This window comes from Coenobita brevimanus, chromosome 70, assembly GCF_032717465.1.
Source record: "Coenobita brevimanus isolate Jiangsu-jjx chromosome 70, ASM3271746v2, whole genome shotgun sequence".
Classification (NCBI taxonomy): Eukaryota; Metazoa; Arthropoda; class Malacostraca; order Decapoda; family Coenobitidae; genus Coenobita; species Coenobita brevimanus.
In genome coordinates, this window is record NC_137023.1 from 9,970,278 (window position 1) to 9,989,729 (window position 19,452).

Sequence of the window (19,452 nt, forward strand, 5' to 3'; positions counted from 1 at the left end):
AAACTCTTGGCTGTGTATGTGTGTGGTGTACACAACCCCGAGCCAGACAACTACCTCTCAGCTGCCCAATGTTACCTCGTCTAGGGCCACGCCGTCCTCATCTTTGTGGTAGGGAGGGAGATGGTTATTATGATTGTGTTGATGATGGTTGGGTTGATGAAGGTTCAGGTGATCATGGTGATGGAGATGGTTGTGGTGGAGATGGTTGTGGTGGAGATGGTTGTGGTGGAGATGGTTGTCGTGGAGATCGTTGTGGTGGTGGTGCTGCAGCTGCTGATGGCTTGAAATTCAGGGGGAATGAAGTCTGAAGGGGTCAGTGACTTTGATGATTTCGTAGGGAAAGATGAGACCGAAATATTGTGGGTGGGTGGTGAAATGCAGACAGGTTGGAGTGTTGTGAGAGTGTATAGTGATTGTGGGGGTAACAAGGTCTGTGTTTGTGGTGGGGGGGGTGGAAGAGAGGTGGCGATAAGATGGCTCGGTCTCCATGGTCATGGTGGACCCAATGGTGGCAGTGGTGATACCAGTGGTGGCAGTGGTGATACCAGTGGTGGTAGTGGTGATACCAGTGGTGGTAGTGGTGATACCAGTGGTGGTAGTGGTGATACTAGTGTGGTAGTGATGGTGCTACTGGCTGTGGTTGTGTTAATTGCCGTGGCCTTGACTGCAGCTTTGGGTTTATCGCATCTCTGGCAGGGTTTAGCTCTGCCTTTCCTCTCCCTCTTTCTCCTCCTCACCCCAGTCACTTTCATATTCACTTTCACCAGATTCTTTGTCACTGTCTTCCTCACTTTCTGTCTCACTGAATAGGTATTTCAAATATTCTTCTTCGGATAAGCTCTTGCCTGCCATCGTGGTTAGTTTCAGTATAACAGGGGAACAGTCATGATCGGTTATGGATTTCAAATTTGAATTTCCATGAAAATATATAATAAACACTAATACACCTTCTCCACTGGCACACTGCACTATATATAACAGGAGTAGACTGTAGCACCAGTCGAGCAGGGCAGTACTCCCGAGGTGGATGGAAAGCTGATGACAGGGAGTGCTGGAGCTCCCGATTCATCAGCCCTCAGGACTAGTTCCTGACCATCCCCCTTTGCTGAACTTTTTCAGTGTCTCAGTTACACAGAGAGTAGGCCAGCATGCTCTCCAGTACAAATTTCTCTAACTTTCTACACCAAACTACATGCACAGTACACACTACACTTCCTATTCAAAATTTACCAACATGGCGTCGTCTTTTCAAGCCTCGGAGTCCCCAGGGGGGGGGACCATAAATGCCCCCACCATCTGCCCGTCTCCCGGTGACGACTCAAGGTGCCTGGAAACACGGTCTGACTCTCTTTTTCTTCATTTCTGCAACATTCGCGGCCTTTCCTCTAACTTTCGCTCTGTTGAGCACCACCTCTCCTCCTCTAAACCTCACCTTCTTTTTCTAACGGAGACTCAGCTGTCTGAGGCAACTGACAGCAAACCCTTTTCTGTATCCTCCTACTTTCTCTATACTCATTTCAAAGCCAAAGGTGGCTGTTGTGTATATATACGCAACGACTTATCTTGCTCTCGTGTTCCTGAACTTGATTCTTCTGAATTCTCCACACTCTGGCTTCGGCTTTCCTGTCATTCTCTGACTAAATATATCTGTGCTGTTTACTTATCCCCTAATTCTACTGACTATCAAAAATTCTTCGACTATCTTACTTCTACGATGGAACACATTCTATCCATTTCTCCTTTCTCTGAAATCTCCATTCTTGGAGATTTCAATGTTCACCACCACCTTTGGCTCTCCTCTCCTTTCACGGATCCACCTGGTGAACAAGCCTACATCTTTTCTATCCTTAATGACCTAGAGCAGCTTGTACAGCACACTACCCGTATCCCTGACCGCCTTGGAGAGAGCTCCAACATACTTGACCTCTTCCTCGCAACTAATCCTTCTGCTTACTCTGTTAATCTTTTCTCTCCGTTGGGCTCCTCCGATCACAACCTTATTGCCTTAACCTGTCCTATCACTCCGGTACGGCCTGTGGACCCTCCAGTGAAACGTCGTCTGTGGCATTTTGGAGCTGCGGACTGGGAGGCCCTCAGGCAGTACTTCTTTGATTTTCCCTGGAATGATTATTGCTTCCATGGCCGTGAGACATCTGAGTGTGCCTTGCGCATTACGGAGGTTATTCTCTCGGGCATGGAAGCATACATTCCTTTCTCATATCCTTTGACTAATGCAAGAAAGCCTTGGTTTAATCACGCTTGTTCTAATGCTGTCCGCAACAAGGAGAGGGCCTACAAAAGGTACCGGAGCCAACCCACCCCTGAATCACACCATCTTTACGTTTCTGCCCGGAATCGTGCTAAGTCTGTTCTTCGCTCTACTAAAAATAATTTCATCCATACTAAATGCTCTCAACTCTCCGACCCGAATTCTTCCCGCTCCTTCTGGCATCTTGCCAAAAATCTTTCTAACAACTTTACCTCATCATCCTTCCCTCCTCTTTTCTACTGTGATGGTTCTGTAGCTATTTCTTCTACTGATAAAGCAGATCTCTTCGCACAGACTTTCTCCTCCAATTCTACCTTAGACGATTCCGGTGCTGTTCCTCCATCACTTCCCCCCTCTGACTTCCTCATGGCTGACATTAAAATTTCTTCAGTTGATGTACTTTCTGCCATCACTGGCCTCAGTACTAACAAGGCATATGGGCCTGATGGGGTCCCTCCTGTTGTTCGCAAGAACTGTGCTTCTGTGCTTACACCCTGCCTAGGCAAACTCTTTCGCCTTTGTCTGTCAACTTGTACCTTTCCTTCTTGCTGGAAGTTTGCTCTCATTCAGCCAGTCCCAAAGAAGGGTGACCACTCCCAACCCTCCAACTATCGTCCAATTGCTTTAACGTCCTGTATTTCAAAAGTTTTCGAGTCAATTCTTAATAGAAAAATTTCAAGGCATCTTTCCTATCACAACCTTCTTTCCGATCGTCAGTATGGGTTCCGTCAGGGACGCTCCACTGGCGATCTTCTCACCTATCTTTCAGACTCCTGGTCATCCTCCTTTCGGGACTTTGGCGAAAGCTTTGCCATTGCACTTGACATCTCAAAGGCTTTCGATCGAGTCTGGCATAAATCTTTAATTTCCAAACTGCCCTCCTACGGTTTCTATCCTTCTATCTGTGCCTTCATTGCTAGCTTCCTTTCTGGTCGTTCTATAGCCGCTGTTGTAGACGGCCATCGTTCTTCTCCTAGATCTATCAACAGTGGTGTTCCTCAGGGCTCTGTCCTATCACCAACTCTCTTCCTTTTATTCATCAATGATCTTCTAAGCTGTACATCTAACCCTATCCACTCATACGCTGACGACTCCACCCTTCACCTTTCCATTCGGTTCCCGCAACGCCCATCTCAACAGTTACTTCAACAAGCAAGGGATGAGGCTGTGGCACACCTAATGTCTGATTTGGCTCGTATCTCTGACTGGGGTAAAATAATATGGTTGTCTTTAATGCATCTAAGACTCAGTTCTTACACCTATCAACCCGACAAAATCTTCCACAGGTATACCCACTAATGTTTAATAATATTCAGCTTAATCCTGCATCATCCTTGAACATGCTTGGGGTTTCATTTACTCGGGACTTATCTTGGAAATATCATATTACATCTCTTGTAAAATCTGCTTCCAAGAGATTGGGTGTGCTAAGCCGACTCTGCACTTTCTTCACCCCTGCACAATTGTTGACTCTATTCAGGGGTTTTATCCACCCCTGTGTGGAGTACAACTCTCATGTGTGGGGAGGCTCCCCACATACAGCTCTTCTCAATAGGGTGGAGGCAAAGGCTTTTCGTCTCATTAACTCTCCTCCTCTTACTGACTCCCTTCAACCTCTGTCTCTTCGCCGCACTGTTGCATCTTTATCTCTTTTCTATCGCTACTTTAATGGTCACTGCTCCTCTGAACTCTCTGCTTGCATTCCTCCACCTCTACAACGGGCGCGTAGCACCCGTGTGGCAGCAAACTCTCATCCTTTTTCTGTCCAACTCTCTAGTGCAAGAGTTAACCGTTACTCCCAGTCTTTCATTTATGCAACAGGTCAGCTCTGGAACTGTCTCCCTCTGTCTGTATTTCCTGCTGCCTATGATCTCCAGTCTTTCAAACGCAGCGTGTCCAGGCATCTCAAAATGATCGGATCTTGAATTTGGCTCTATATTGTATTTTGTTTTTCTCTTGGAGGGAACTGTTACTGCGGGCTCATGGCCTTTGGTTCCTTCTTCCTCGCATAAAAAAAAAAAAAGACTGTCACTATAATACAAGTAAGGCAGGGATGGTGACGTAATAGAAAACGAGGAACAAGATGGCCATCCCTGCGCTCACACACCCTCGTAGTCTGACTACTGAGAGGACACTGAGCTAAAAATAGGCCGCATGTCCTTGTGATAGGCTTGTCGGTGTTGCTATATATTTCCCACAGACTTGGACACCCTCATTTTTGACTCACCAAAATTTTATGCACTTTCAGCTACAGGAAAAGTTTCTATGACCATTTATAGGGAAATTGCATCATAGTGCATCATTGATTACTCATCAGGTTGCAAGGACTTTGACTCGTATTGCGTCATCGTGTGCAAGGGGGTTTTATATAAATATATGTATATTACACACACACACACATACACACACACACACATATATATATATATATATATATATATATATATATATATATATATATATATATTATTTACTGTATATGTATTTACATTAAATATAACACACACACACACACACACACACATATATATATATATATATATATATATATATATATATATATATATATATATATATATATATATATATATATATATATATATATATATATATATATATATATATATATATATATATATATATATATATATATATATATATATATTGACAGACACCTCAATTCTGTATGGGGTGGACACAAACAAATCACCTCCACGTCACACTGTCCCCTGCCATTTCACTGCCATGCTCCCAACTCACACCCCCCTCTCTCGTATACCTCTCCACCACATCACTCCATCCCTCCATCTCATCCTCGGTCTTCCCCTCACTTTCCCCCCCTCCACCTCACTCACATACACTCTCCTCATCAGTCTCTCACCCTCCACCTTCTCCACATGGCCAAACCACCTCAGTGTGTTCCTCCTAATTCTTCTGATCACATCCACATCCACAGAAACGATGCTCCTTTATATCCTCATTTGTCAGCCTGTCTCTCCATGTGACTCCACAGGCTCCTCTTAAATAACTCATTTCCACTGCTCTCAATATATATATATATATATATATATATACAGTAAAAGTCCTTTATCCCGAGCACCGATAATCCGAAAATCCCAATAATCCAAACTGTTGAAGAAGGTTGACAAAAACTCCAGAAGTAAAAAAAAAAACAAAATTAAGAAATTCAAACTGGGCATCAAATGCGCCAATGTGCCAAGCAGTGTGGTCATGGATTAGGTAATGCATGATCAGGATTGGCATCTCCTCGTAAACAACCGACCACTCTTGGATCTGTGCTGTATGTTTAAGGAATTTTCCTCAGTAATACATATTAAGTTTTTGTGCTTTTACAATACGTGCATATTATTATCCCTGGGCTTTCTCTAATTAGATTTAACTGCCTACAACTGCTGTTTTCTACACTATGCATTGCTGGTGATTTAACCCATAACATCTCTTAACCCCCTGCATGCTGGCAATTTTAAGTCCTGTGGGTCACCCCGGTGCCGGCCAGTTTTCGACCTTTTTTTTTGGCTAAGATGTTTGATTTTGATGTGGAAACAACGAATTTTGCCATTAAAATGTTCAACGAGGGTCGGAAACGGGTTTTATTGAGTCCTACATACTCATGTACAGGTAAAGCTGCTCTCCCATGCTCACCACTTACGTGAGAGAAAGCCATTTTCAATGTAAGGTATACTCAGGTATTTATGCTGGGTAGGTATGGCAATGTTCAGTACACTTTTCTGATTACTTATTACTTGAGCATCTATCACAATTTGCGTCTTTCTCACTGTGAATGCATTATTTTACACTTACTTGTAGATAGGTACAACCTGACTTCATTACATGCAGTCCTGACACTTACAAGAAGGTATTTACAACTTGACTTCACTACATAGTCCTTACACTTACAAGATAATATTTGCAACATACACTTACATGAAAATATTTACAAAATCCCTTCACTATGTACAGCACTGGGTGAGGCACACAGGCAGAGTGAGCATGAGGAGTGCGATTGAGTGTATGGCCTTGACAGCCTGAGGGATGGTAGAGGAACAGTTACCTTACATCCCTGCCAATTTTTACCTGCAAATCTTGAAAAATGTGGTCACAGTGAAGTTTTTTATTTTAAACCGTTTTAAAACGGCACTGGCACTGGCCGCGGAATTATGTCAGACCGTTTTAAAACAGCACTGGCACACGGTGGGTTAATTTACCAATTAGTACAGTTCATGTCTTTAGTAGTAGAGTCGTCATTTAAGACCAAATGAAACAACGATCTTACAATAACATGGCCATTTAATTTATCCCACAATTAATTAATAGCACAGTAATACCAGTCAATTGCACGAGAGAAACTGTGGGAAATGGGTGCGTTTTGGTACTGGATTTCCAGATAAAACTCGTGTGTTATGCTTATGTCGGTTATTGATTGGCTTCCTCGATCCTACCTGACCCACGTGACCCCCATACCATCTGTCACAGCCTGCTGCCTACCTCAGTACCTCAACAGTCACTGTGAAGAGAAGTTTATTTATTTCCTTACTCCTCATTTTCTCTCAGAGCTGAGCATCTAGTTCCAAACTAACTTTAGTTATGCCTAAGCACCCTGAAAGTGCTATGAACACAAGAAAAGCATTTATTCTAAATGAAAATGTAATATTGTTGGACAAAGTGGTGTGTGGTATTGGAGCTTAAATGCAAATGATTAGATAAAATGAGTCGGGATGTTTACGATGTGGATAGTTTTCTTTGTTGAAAAAAAAAAGTTAATGATGAAGGAGCAGTAAAATTCATGTATTCACCTATAGTGTTAAGAGAGAGAGAGAGAGAGAGAGAGAGAGAGAGAGAAGGCTTTGTGCTTGATCTTTGTTATGAACTGACAGTCTTTGGTCGAGAAAATTCGTATGTTACGATACGTGAAGAAACTACGTGTTGACTTAAAAATGGTTAGGTAAGATAATTATGTGAGTTCAGTTTTTGTGAATTATACTGTCATACAAATTATACTGCTTGGCTGGTTTGTTTATTTTTCATGATTACTGCATCGTGTGTATCTGAGAAATAAGATACGCAATCACTCCATGCTGACGACTTGTTTATAGCTTTTTTATTTCTTTATTGTTGGTGACTAATGGCTTTCAAAAAGTTTCACACTGCATTCATTTTTAATGAGTGCCGAAAATGATTCGTGAGGAAATATGCGTGATGCTGGGCGGCCATTATTCACATGTTGTGTAGGTCAAGTTTTTGCTTGATAATAAGGACTTTCAAGAGGCTTAGTGGCAATCCTTGGTGATTAATTTTATGGGGAGTATTAGGGGGCAAAACTAATCGGTTTGGTTAGGTAAGAATGCAGTAGCTACACACTGATGTGTCCATTCGGTGAGGTCGTATGTAAACACACTATCTTCGGTGCCTTAAGGCAGACGTATTTGTAATAATCTATCTTTAAATAAATTTTTAATGAAAATTATGAGGCTCCTGGAACCTAACCCCCTATTTTACATGTAAATATATGTCACGTTTTAGCGCAAATTCGATTTTGCATAACCTATCTCATGGTGTATGAAGACTTAATAGTTTATCAAGTAAAAAATTTGTGTAAAACATAATGTTAATATGTGCCATATTGTATTATGAATGACAGAAAACTGACCCATTCGGTAAAATTTCAGTTTAAACATGAAATTAAGTGTCTCAGGAGTCCCACCCAAAAATCCGAAAAATCTGATAATCTGAATCATTCCCGGTCCACTGCCATTCGAATTAATGGACTTTTAATATATATATATATTGTTACGTTGTCCGCCTTTCCGTTCCCACGGATGCAGCCGTTACAGCTGGGCTAGGGGGATTATGCAGTATGTATCCGTGTCATTCGCGGAGTTTACATTAGCGAGTGTTACAAGTTCTTTTGTTTCTTTCGTTCCTGCCACTGAGGGCAATTTTATTTAATACCATGCTGAGTATGCACTTGATTATTTTGATTGTCTTATGTGAGCTACCAGTATATTTAATGATTTTGCTTGCATTAGAAGTACCAGTTTATTGTAGAGAGAGAGAGGGGCACGAATATAAGTTCTTATTAATTAATTTGATTATGCGTTCGCGCTTGGCCGTGCGCGAGCCTTGATCAGAGTCAGTATCTTCCCAGCCAGCTTTAGTATCGGGTGTTTGTACACTCTCGCTCTCTCCCCAGTTATTTTTATGCCGAGCTGGCGTTTTCATTTAAGTTTATTTTTATTCTTTTTGTTGCTGACTGAGGGAAGTAGATATTTTATTTGTTTTTGTGACCTTGTTGTCTTTGGAGGGCCAGTCTAGCTCACCGTAGTCTCTCGCTGCCTTAATTAACGTTCCCCAACACACGTACATACACACACACCCCTAACCCCTACACAGTTAATCCCATCTCTTTGCACAAGGCTAGTGAGAACCATCGTGAGCTACTAACTGCGTTCCCCCCCTTGGACACGGGTTAAGTAGAAAGTCGTCACCACCGGAAGTAAGTGGGAGGTGTTCCTGTAGGCTGTCTCGGGCGGTATTACTTCCGGTAGTGACGATAGTAGGCTAGATCTATAGGTAGGTTGTTCCGTTTTATTATCAAAGTACAGAGTGTTGCGTTCTTAAGTAAGTACCTTTCCGTTGCGCAGTTTTTCTCTAGTTTGCGGAGTGTCAGTGCCGGGGTCTGCGTTATTTTTGCAACGCAGTGGAGGCCGATCATCTAAGGTTGACTTGTTGTCTTTTTTGTAATAGCCCCGGGCTGGTGCCACCGTAACAGTGGCGACCTCGCATCAGGATATCCTAACAGTGCCTTTTTCTTGCTAGGATATCGTTACCTTGGCGTTCTCTGTGCTTTGAGGTGAAGTTGATGTGTTTGTAGTTTCTCAGTCAGCATTAGTATTTCATTATTCAGTACTGCCATTGATTTGTCGCCATGGAGTCACGCGTGTCTACACCAGATCGCGTACGTGCTGAGTCACCTGTGGATATGGAAAATATGGAACAACGAGAGGCACATAGCAAAGGTACTCCCAGTGTGAGCCCTGAGTTTGACTATGGTGCTGAGTTGCCTCGTTTCGCTACCCCACTATTACCATCTATGATGCCGCCGAGCCAGTTTAGAGCAGTTCCCCGGGTATGTCTGGTGCTTTCCTGGAGCTGTTCATTCCACTCCCATATACCCTGGAGTCTTGTCACCGGAGGCTCAGTTGCAGTTGGAGTTAAAAAAGATGGAGATGCAGCGTGCAAAAGAAGAGAGGGAGATGGAGATGCAGCGTGCAAGAGAGGAGATGGAGTTGCAGCGTGAAAAATTGCGATTTGAGCTGGAGAAGACTCGCTTGGAGGTGACTGCTAATAGACCAACTTCAGATACCCAAACCTCAGGCCGTGCAGAGGATAGGGAGAGTTGGTTCTCAAGGAGTCTAAAATTAGTGCCAGCATTTGATGAGTTGAAGGTGACAGAATGGTTTGTCAGGTTTGAGAAGAAGGCTAGGGAGTTTGAGTGGCCAAGGCAGCGCTGGGTGGGGTTGGTATCTAATGTGCTGAAGGGAAAAGCTTTGGAAGTGTATAATAGGTTGAGCCCTGAGGATGTAGATGATTATGATGAATTTAAAACAGCTATCCTGAAGGCATATGAACTTAGACCAGAGGCTTATCGGTTGTTGTTCCGTGGTGCTCGGAAAAGGCCTGCTGACACCTATATGGCCTACGCTAGGTATCTGGAGGAGAGGTTAGACGAGTGGTTGCTGAGTGAGAGCGCCACTTCGTATAATGAGGTGCGTGAACTGCTTTTGATGGAACATTTTACCAACATGGCTGACAAAGAAATTGGTGTTAAAATTAGGGAGAAGAGATTCAAGACCGTGAAGGAAGCAGCGACGTGGGCTGATGACCGGGTGTTTGCCTTGCGGAGTATGGGGGTCAAGTACGCTAATTTTCAGTATTCCAGGGAGAGGACTGTGAGTGGCCCTGCCTGGGATAAATCTCCCGTGAATCAGTCCAAGGGAAGTTCAGAGGAGAAAAAGAATTCAGGGAGAAAGAGCCCTGTATCCAGTTCGAAGCTAGTTTGTTACTTTTGCAAACAGAGTGGGCACATCAAGCCTAACTGCCCTAAGTGGAAGGCCTCCCAAAATGCCAAACCAGTGGCACTAATTGTAGGTTCGAGTCAGGTGAACGAGAGGAGTTGGGAGAGTGGTAACGGTGAGGGAGAAGTCTGTGGAAAGCTGGAGTGCAGCCGGCTGTGCTCGCTGCCAGCTCAGGCTGAAAAGGTTACCCAACATGCTACGCCACCTCCGGATGAACTGCCTCAGAAATCGTCCCTAGACTGGTGTAAACCTTTTATATGTCACGGCACAGTGAAAATTCATGGGATCAGTTATCCAGTTACTGTGGCTCGTGATACCTGTGCACAACAGTCTGTGTGCAGAAACGTGACTGGAGGGCCTGTAAACTCAGGGAAGTATGTGCTGTGTAGAGGCATGAACTCAGATGAATACTATGATTATGTTCATGTGGAACTCGATTGCCCCATTGTTCAGGCTGCAGCTCAAGTAGCTGTTGCTGATGTAATGCCAGTAGAGGGGATTGATTTTCTGCTGGGGAACGACCTGGCTGGGGAGAAAGTATTTCCATCTCTTCCCCCACCAGTTGTTGTGGCAGAGAAGTGTTTTGACGCCCCAGAAATTGGTATTGAAGTTGATGCAGAAGTGGAAGCCATGTTCCCGGTCTGTGCAATTACAAGATCTATGGCACAGGTTGCAGCCCGGGAGGAAGAACTGGTGAAGTCACAGGTTCTTGGGGTCGACTGTGATGAGGCAGGGCCACCAATGGAGGAACCTAGTGAGCAGAGTGTTGCTGTGGTGGGTGAGGAGAGTGGGAATGCGTGTATGGGTGCCGCCCCACTTCCCACTCAGGACACTAGAGGTGGTGCTGAGTGTGTCTGTGTGGAGACTGAACCCAGCCCATCGACTGAATTAGAATTTCAGGACGCTGGGGTCGACTGCGGGGATGCAGGACCACCGTCAAACGCGCCTGAGGAACAGAGTGTCACTGTTGAGGGTAGAGGTGATGATGATGTCAGTGTGGAGTCTGACATTCCTCCCCCTGTCGAGTGTACTAGAGGTGACGCTGAGATTGATCGCCCTTCGCAATCCAGTGTCCCGACCAGTCCCTTATCTCAGTCCTCAGTAGAGCTGGCGGGTGTTGGGCCAGCAGAATTGAGGGTGAAGCAACAGGAGGATGTAGCATTAAAGCCCTTGTTTGCTCGAGTAGGGGAAGAAAGAAGTATGGAGTGTGGTAAGGAGGAGTTCCTGAATAAAGACAATGTTTTACATCGCCGATGGACGCCCACTGGCGCCACGGTGGATGGAGTGGGTGAGTTAGTGCAGGTGGTGGTGCCTGTGCAGTATAGGGTGCCGTTAATACAGTTAGCACATGAGGGACCTTTAGCAGGTCACTTGGGAAACAGGAAGACAGTGCAGCGCTTAAGATATAACTTTTGGTGGCCCAGTATGCCGGGACAAGTTGCTGCGTACATCAAGAGCTGTCACACGTGTCAGATAGTGGGCAAGCCTAATCAAGTTCTTCCTGTGGCCCCTTTGACTCCCATTCCTGCAGTTGAACCTCCGTTTACCCGGGTAATCATTGATATCGTGGGCCCTTTACCTCCTACTTCTGCTGGAAACAAGTATTTGTTAACCATAATGGATGTTACAACGCGATACCCAGAGGCTATACCAATCAGAAGCATGCAGGCGAAGTCAGTAGTCAAGCAACTTATTCTGTTCTTTACTCATTTTGGCCTGCCCAAGGAGTTGCAGTCAGACCGTGGAGTGAATTTTACATCTAATTTGTTTAAGCAGACAATGACAGAGTTGGGCATCAAACACATTTTGTCCAGTGCCTACCATCCGCAGTCACAAGGTGCCCTGGAGAGGCATCATCAGACCTTAAAGACCATGCTGCGCAGCTTCTGCTATGATAGTGGAAAGGATTGGGACCTAGCGGTACCCTTTGTTATGTTTGCAGTGAGAGAGGTACCAACTGAGTCGTTAGGGTTTTCACCCAATGAGTTAGTGTTTGGGCACAGAGTTCGTGGTCCCTTGGATGTGGTGCGAGAGGCCTGGAGTAACAACAAATCTGGCAACCAGGAATCCCTGCTTGACTATGTCTGCAGCACTCGGGAGAGACTGCATTGCGCTTTAGAGCTTGCCCGTGACAATCTAATCGGGGCTTAAGCGAAAATGAAGGCTCATTACGATAAGAAGGTCAGAAGTCGTGAGTTTAAGCAAGGAGATGAAGTTTTGGCACTGCTGCCCATGCAAGGAAAACCTCTGGCGGCTAGATTCAGTGGTCCTTATATTGTGAAGAAGAGAGTTGGGGAACTTGACTATCTAATTGTTACCCCAGATAGGCGGAAGAGTACTCAGTTGTGCCACATTAATATGTTGAAGCCATACTACCGCCCAGTTGATTCTCATTGTGGGATGACTGCTGATGTCTCTCACCTGGGATGTGAAGGACGGGGAAGGGAGGACGTGGCATCAAGGGAACGTGCTGTGGAGGGAGCTGTTGGTGCCGGTGATGTGAGTAGTGGACCAGGGTTACAGCCACAGTCCCTGGAAGGTGACTTTGGAGTGGACGTTGAGGGAACCAGGGATAAGAGCGCTCCTGTAGTTTTGGCGGTTGGTAGTGAGTTGGAGGAGCAGGAGGAAGTGCTTAGTCGTGGTGAGATGTTACCAGCTGACCTATGGGAGGGCAATGGTTATGCAGCTCTGGTGGAGAAATTGCGACACCTTGAGCCAGTAAAGCGAGAAGAGCTGTGCAACAGATTATGGAAACATCCGAAAGTTTTTGGAGATTCACCGGGATTGACAACTTGGGCTACTCATGACATTGACGTTGGGGATAGTAAGCCTGTAAAATTAGCTCCTTACCGCATCAACCCTATCAGACAGAAAGCTCTCGATAATGAGATCAAGTATATGTTGGACCATGGATTGATCAAGAGGAGTTTCAGTGAGTGGAGTTCACCAGTTACCTTGCAGCCGAAGCCAGATGGGAAGGTTAGGTTGTGTGTGGACTTCCGGAAAGTTAATTCACTGTCTAAGACCGATGCTTATCCTTTACCTCGGGTCGATGACTCCGTGGACAAGGTGGGAAATGCCACTTATATCACCAAACTTGACTTAGTAAAAGGATACTGGCAGGTCCCGCTGACGGAACGGGCTAAACAAGTGGCTAGCTTTGTTGTCAGTGGTGCAGTATATCAGTGCCAGGTGATGCCTTATGGATTGAAGAATGCTCCAGCCACTTTCCAGAGGCTTATGGATAAAGTGGTGGATGGCATACCCAATTGTGTCGTTTACATCGATGATGTCATTGTGTATGACACCAAGTGGGAGGAGCACCTTGATCATGTGGAAATGCTCATTAAGCGGTTGGAGGAAGCTGGCTTAGTAGTCAACTTAGACAAGTGCGAGTTCGTACGTGCTAAGGTCCAGTACCTTGGATTTGTTGTGGGACATGGGCAAGTGGCTCCACCTCGGGCTAAGGTGGATGCCATTTCCAACTTTGCAGCACCCCAGTGTCGCCGTGCCCTCCAGCGATTTTTGGGCATGATCGGCTATTACCGAAGATTCATTGGGAATTACTCCACAGTGCTTGCCCCTCTTACTGACTTATTGCGCAAGGATAAGAAGTGGCAGTGGACAGCCGAGTGTGAGCAAGCTTTTATTACGGTTAAGTCTCTGCTGTGCCACCACCCTATATTGCGTGCACCAGATTTTGACAAACCTTTTGTGCTGGCAGTTGATGCTAGCCGAGTAGGGGTAGGAGCAGTGTTGATGCAGCCAGATGAGGGCCAGGTTGAACATCCCATATCATACTTCTCAAAGAAGTTTAATAGAGCCCAGAAGAACTATTCTGTCATAGAGCAGGAGTTATTAGCGATTATCCTGGCCCTGCAACACTTTGCTGTCTACCTGCCCCCTTTTGGCCCTGTGATCAAGATTTATTCAGACCATCATCCCCTGCAGTTTTTGAACAAGTTTAAATTTAAGAACCAGCGTTTGACCCGCTGGAGTTTGCTTTTGCAAGAGTACAATTTAGAAGTTAAGCATATTAAGGGGATTGATAACGTAATTGCTGATTGTTTATCCAGGGAGGGGTCAGGGTCTTGATTCGAAAATTTTGATCCAGGGCTCAAAATTTTCCCTTGGGGAAGGGCGTGTTACGTTGTCCGCCTTTCCGTTCCCACGGATGCAGCCGTTACAGCTGGGCTAGGGGGATTATGCAGTATGTATCCGTGTCATTCGCGGAGTTTACATTAGCGAGTGTTACAAGTTCTTTTGTTTCTTTCGTTCCTGCCACTGAGGGCAATTTTATTTAATACCATGCTGAGTATGCACTTGATTATTTTGATTGTCTTATGTGAGCTACCAGTATATTTAATGATTTTGCTTGCATTAGAAGTACCAGTTTATTGTAGAGAGAGAGAGGGGCACGAATATAAGTTCTTATTAATTAATTTGATTATGCGTTCGCGCTTGGCCGTGCGCGAGCCTTGATCAGAGTCAGTATCTTCCCAGCCAGCTTTAGTATCGGGTGTTTGTACACTCTCGCTCTCTCCCCAGTTATTTTTATGCCGAGCTGGCGTTTTCATTTTTGTTTATTTTTTTTCTTTTTGTTGCTGACTGAGGAAAGTAGTTATTTTATTTGTTTTTGTGACCTTGTTGTCTTTGGAGGGCCAGTCTAGCTCACCGTAGTCTCTCGCTGCCTTAATTAACGTTCCCCAACACACGTACATACACACACACACCCCTAACCCCTACACAGTTAATCCCATCTCTTTGCACAAGGCTAGTGAGAACCATCGTGAGCTACTAACTGCGTTCCCCCCCTTGGACACGGGTTAAGTAGAAAGTCGTCACCACCGGAAGTAAGTGGGAGGTGTTCCTGTAGGCTGTCTCGGGCGGTATTACTTCCGGTAGTGACGATAGTAGGCTAGATCTATAGGTAGGTTGTTCCGTTTTATTATCAAAGTACAGAGTGTTGCGTTCTTAAGTAAGTACCTTTCCGTTGCGCAGTTTTTCTCTAGTTTGCGGAGTGTCAGTGCCGGGGTCTGCGTTATTTTTGCAACGCAGTGGAGGCCGATCATCTAAGGCTGACTTGTCTTTTTTGTAATAGCCCCGGGCCGGCGCCACCGTAACAATATATATATATATATATATATATATATAATATCAGGGTTGGTTTTTTCATATTATCACAAAATAACCAGATTTTTTTTTTTTTTTTTTTTTTTTTTTTTCAAAGTGTACCATAAAACAAAACAATATTTATACGTAATAATGTATGACCCAATTAAATTATAATTTTACACAATGAGAATTTTGCACAATGAACTGAATGAGGGGAATGATCTGTTACCCCTGGGCTGCCTGCAACATTGTACGAGTTAAACCTCTTTCAACATGAGAGCACATTAATATGAGCTGACAGAGAGATCAGTGTACACTAAACAGTAGTAGGAGAAGAACTCATTTCCTTTGCTGCTACAACACTATTTAGATAATTTTACACTTACATTTCCCATTCTTCTTACAAGTTAAAAATCACTTCCACAAGTGAATATACACAACATCTGACCAGTAATAATAGCCTTGGGGTGATAAATCTATCAAATAGACCTATATTAAAAAAGTAGCAATGTTTATACATTTTTAGCTGATTGATATTTGGTAATAATGAGACACCTGACATAGGCTTAACCTAAGTACCAATTAAATAAATTTTCCCTAATCCATACTAAGCAAAAACCATATCTATCAAACAAACTTACCGGCAATCCTGAAAGGTTACGAAATTAGCTAATGCTGGATATCATGTATACGTTCACCGGATAATTGCCTGAGGATATTTACCTTTAATTGAGGCTACAGTATTAAGATTTCTTTTCCCCAGCTTTTAGCACAATTATCCATGTTTACATTCATATATGGAAATAATGTTGTAATAAAGGTATTAATAAGAATGAGAAAGGCGAGCGTAAAATTTCTCGGTTATTTGAGTGGTCTGAAACATGCCCCGTACAACTGGTTGTGGTCGAAAATGGGCAAATGAATGAAGTAAAAAAAGTGAACGGCAGTAACAAAGTGATTTGTAAACACTGCAATACTGAAATTAGTGCCAGTATTGAGAGAATCATAACCCATTTAAACAAATGTGCAAAAAGATTTAAAAGGAGCAGTAGTCAATCATCATTGGACTTGTAGTTAATCATTAGACTTGTAGTTAGACTTGATCTTATATCTGTCTATCTATCTATCTCTATCTATCGATAGATAGATAGATATACAGTATATATCATCATCAGCAGCAGCAGCCATTACAAGTCCACTGTTGAACAAAGGCCTCCCCCAACCTTTTCCACGAATTCCTTAACTGACCCCGTCTTTGCCACTTTTCCCTGCAAATCCTCTATCTCATCTCTCCACCTCCTGTCTGGCCTTTTTCTGCTACGCTTACAGTCTCTTGGTGTCCAGTCAGTCAGCATCTTGCTCCATCAGTTATCCCTTGTTCTTGTTATATGGCCTGCCCACCTCCATTTCTGTTCTTTTATAACTTCTATAATATCTTTGACTTTAGTCTGCTCTCTCATCCAAGTTGATCTTTTCCTGTCTCGTAAAGATATGATCTTTTCCTGTCTCGTAAAGATATTCCCAACTTTGACCTATCCATTGCTCTCTGAGAACGGATTAATTTATTTTCCATCGATTTTGTCAGTTTCCAGGTCTCACAACCATACGTCATAGCTGGAATTATGCATTCGTTATATACTTTTCGTTTCATACAACTGGCAAGCTACTTTTCATAATGTTTCTATGTTTACCGAAAACTTTCCATCCAATTGTAATGCGTCTTTTTATTTCGCTATCATGATCTTTCGTTAATTTTAGTATTTGCCCCAAGTATTTGTACTCCTCGACTTCTTCAAGAACTTGTTCGTTTATTCTGATGACGCTCTTTGGTGTTTGTGGATTAAACATTAGCTTTACTCCAGTTCATCTTTAGACCTACTTTCAGACTGAGATTAGGACAATGTCATCTGCAAATCTTAAATGGTTTAGCTTTTCCCCATCTATGTTCACTCTCCTTTGTTTTCCCAGTCTAACTTTCTGTAAATACTTTCTAGGCATGCTGTAAATAATTTTGCTGAAATAGCATATCCCTGATACATGCCCTTCTCAGTCATTTTTTTTCGAGTCCTATGTAATTTAACTGTAGCAGTTCCCTCTTTATATATGTTTTCAAGCAGTTTTACAATGTTCTCATTCATTCCTTGTTCTCGCGGTGAATTTATAATCGTTATGTGCTCCACTGAATCAAAAGCCTTTTCGTAATCAATAAAACCTAAGCACAGTGGTTTATTATATTCTGTAGTTTTCTCAATCAGCTGATTCATTGTGTGTAGATGATCAGTAGTCGAATACCTGCTTCGCAATCCTGCCTGTCCACGAGGTTGGTTTTCCTCCAAATTTGTTGTTATTCTGTTCGTAAGGACTTTAGTGAAGAGTTTGTAAATGACTGATAATAAACTAATTGGTCGATAGTTACTAAGATCTTTTGAGTCATCTTTTTTGTGGAGTAATATAACTATTGCATTACACCATGATTTGGGAATTTTCTTCTGTTTTATACATTGGGTAAATAAGTAACAGTAAATCTGTTACTATTCCATCTTCTCCCGGAGCCTTTCCTCTTTTTATTTACTTCGTTTGTTGTTACCTCAGTATGTCACTTGTGTCAACTGAAAAGTTAGCTATTAGTACTACGGTCTTTGATGGATACAATTCTTTGTAAAATTCTTCAACTTTCCTCACCATCTTATCTCTGCATTTAATGTTTTTTCCGTTTTTTTCTTTCAGTGATGTAATTTGTTCCTTTCCTAGTGCCATTTTACTTCGGACCTATTTCAGGTTTTATCCAATTTTGATGGTTTCTTTGATCTGATCCATGTTTCTCTTTCTTTTTTCTTCTCGTTGTCTCTTGTTCATAAGCTTATTTACTATTTCATCATTCTTTGTTTTTACTTTCATTTCCTTTCGTTTTTCATAAGTTCTAGTGTCTTTTCTGAATATTTCTTGGCTTTGGTTGTATTAGGTTTTCCTACTACCTCCGCTAATTCTCTTAGCGCTTTTGTTAGTCTGTCATTCAGCTCATCAATGTCACATTCAGCATTACTTAGAGCCTGAAATCTGTTCCTTATTTCCAACTAAAAGGCTGCTTTGTTTTCGTTTACCTTTATTGGGCATCTTTTTATTATTTATCATCTTCTTTCTTTCACTTCTGAAATTGAATTTGTCTGTGCATCCCATCATTCTATGGTCACTTCCTACATTACTTTGTTGACAACTGTTACATTTGTGATCGTGTTATTCTTATCCGCTGTAATGAAGTTGATTTCATTCTTTGTTTCTCCATGTGGGCTTCTGCAGGTCCACTTTCGCCCTGTTCTTTTGTGAAAGAATGTGTTACCTATTCTTGTTATACATTTCAGCAAAATTTACCACCATTTCTCCTCTTCGTTCCTTTCTCCCACTCCAAATTTTCCCATACACACGTCTCCATTTTTTGCTTGCTCAACTTTTGCATTGAAGTCTCCAATGAGTATAGTATATGTGGTCTTTTCTACTTCCATAAATTGATATATTGTCAGAGAATATTTCTATTTCTTCATCTGAGCTTTGAGAAGTTGGTGCATATACTTGTATTACTTTCAGGGTATATTTTTTGCATAGTCTAATTAACAACCAACATTGCTCTGTCAGATACACTGCTGAATTTAACAATATTGTCTACAAGACTTCTGGTGATCAGAAATCCAATACCACTAACTCTTTTATTTTGCCTCCCTCTGTAGTAAAATAGGTGGTTGCTGTCTGCGAGCTGTATTACATTTTCTTCTTTTCTGTGGGTCTCACTCAAACCTACAATATCCCAACTAATGTTTTCCAGCTCAGTCATTAAGTTATGAAGTTTGTAATCTTCTGCGAGGCTTCTTCCATTTTATGCATAGCTCTTCATGGATTTCAGTTTGTTTAATATCCCAGTCTCTAACTTGCCAAAAGAGTGCCTGCTCACTTTTGGTGGCACATTGCACGTAAGCACAG